Consider the following 2,418-nt stretch of genomic DNA (forward strand, 5'->3'; position numbering starts at 1 on the left):
CTCCCTTATAAAGAGGGGATGGAGAAGGGAAATGTCACCATTACAGAAAACTTGAAAGTGGCTATTATAGAGTGAAGTGAACAGTGGCTATTGTTACACAGAAAGGGAAAGTGGCCATTACAGTTTGCTGATGGCACCTCCTAGAGCCCAGGGCCTGCAAGGTCACACTATTGCCAACTCTTGCCATTTTGGGGGGAGTGGTTGGATTTCAGAGGGTCTCAGAGCACTTCTGACAAAGTTCAGCATGCTACAAGCTGGCAGAATCTCTCCCCTCCACTGGCCACTCTCACAGGAGGGTTGGGGAGAGGAGCAAGTAAAGGGACCTGCAGCTCAGCACAATTTCACCCTTTCCTCCCTTTCTATGAGAAAAACAAGCTGTTACCCTGCAGAACACAGCCTACAGAGAAGCAAAGGGGGTGAAGAGCTTCTACTGGAGAAGCCCCTCGCAGCCTGGGAAAGTGGAGATGGGACCCTGCTGCAGCCCTCAGGCCTAGGATAGGGGCTGAAGAACTCCAGAGGTGAGGTTGGGGGAAGGCTGAATTGAGGGGGGGGAGCAAAGGGGTCAGAACTGAGAGCGGGTGAAGTGATGGGAGCCCAAAGAGGCTGAACTGAGTGGAGTGGGGAAGGGGGGCAGCAGAACAGATGGGGGGGCAGGATTCATACACCTAACCAGCACACGTGTGAGAGTGCACAGACCTAATTAGAGGGCAAGAGCTCTTCAAGAATCAAAAGAGAAAGACCAAAGACACATCACAAGATTGTTGGTTTTTTGTTTAAAAACTCATCACGTTTGGGCCAACATTCATTCTGAGACAGCCACCGTCTCAGCCCCACGTGGCAAAGGAACGCGTCCAGCCAATGAATGGGTGGGGGCGGGGCACGAGAGGCTGGCCTCCAACCAATGGGGTGATACCGCGTGGAGACAGAAAGCGCGAGGCGGGAAGCAGCGGCGGTTGGCTGTTTACAGTTGGCGCGTCTAGCAGGCAGAGGCGGACGTAGACTCGCGGTTTTGAGGCTTCTCCCATTCACGAGGCACCATGGTGGGGAGCGGGCGCCTCGGGGACGCGGGGCTTGGACGATAGGGTGCCGCGGGGGCGGGGTGAGGGAGAAACTAGACAGCGGGCTGGAGGGAGCTGCGGGCGGCTTGACGATCTGCGCTGCGATGAGGAAGCCGCGGCGGCCGTTAGGGAGGATGGGAAGGGGAGCAGATTTCGTGGGCGTGAAGCGCTTGAGAGGAGAGTGAGGTGGAAATGGGGGGAGCGTGGGCTGTTAGTGGAACTGTAGCAGCGCGAGGGGAGTTGGTTGGCCCCTAGTCCAGGCAGAGGCGGACAGGGAGTCTGGGTTGCGTAGCGCGCTGAAGCGTGGTACGGGAGGATTGAGGCCGAAGCGGAGCACATGGGGACGCTGCCGAGGGCGGACTGAGGGGAAAGCGCGCGCGGGTGGATATTTGCGCGCCAGCCAAACCCCTGTATTTTGCGCTTCGGCAACCTGCCCCCTTTCCCTGTGTGGGGAGGAGCGCGCGCAGCCAATCGCGGGGTGCGAGTCTGCCCGGCAGCCAATGGGGTTGCATTACATGTGGCCTAGAGGCGGTTGGCGCGTACAGTCCCGGAGCAGATTCGATATTTTGAGGCGGAGTTTTTCGCGCCATGGTGGGGAGCCGTTAGGGCAGAGGTCGCTAGGAATTGAAGCTGGGCCAGTGGTGTTGAAAAGGGGCCTGGAATACAGTAGTGAGAGGAGCACTTGAGCGTGAAAGTTCTCGGGGAGATAAGGGATCTGGAGTGAATGAAGTGGCAACTGGGGTGAAATCAAGGAGACTTTGAAGAGACAAGGAAGCTGTTGTGTGGCCAGGTGGAGAAGAGGGGGCACAGGCACAATGGAGCCCATTTTTTCTCCCTCCCCCAACCTATTTACTCGCTGGTACAGGGCCTGGGGGCCATTTAACTGTTGTAGGAGGCTGATTTAAAGGTGCATGGATGTGTGGTACGGAAGTGAGTTATGGGATGATAGTTGTAGGATTAAAGGGTGCTCCTGAGCAGGCAAAGTGACATTCAGGGAGCTGAAGGATAACGTTTCTAGATAGAGGAAGAGAAGGGGATTTGTTGCCCAGTGGGGAGGGGAGGAAATATTGCTGACCAAGTATTGGTAAATGTACATGAAGTCTGTTTAGATTCAGCAGGGAAAATTAAAGGCAGATTAGGAGATTTGGTTCAGGACTCTCAAAGGATCCAATAGTGGAGCCGCAGAATAAAGAATTGCTGGGCAGATGACCAGAAGTAGATTTAGTGTTTATAGTAATTTTGATTAAGCTAAGAAAGGATAACTTGTTGGGTAAATTCTGATACTGTTTATCTAATGCATCATTACACAAGAGATTGGAGGTTATGGGGATCATTAATATAGACATTTCTGCCCTGAGTA

Source organism: Gopherus flavomarginatus, chromosome 8 (assembly GCF_025201925.1).
Source record: "Gopherus flavomarginatus isolate rGopFla2 chromosome 8, rGopFla2.mat.asm, whole genome shotgun sequence".
Taxonomy (NCBI): domain Eukaryota; kingdom Metazoa; phylum Chordata; order Testudines; family Testudinidae; genus Gopherus; species Gopherus flavomarginatus.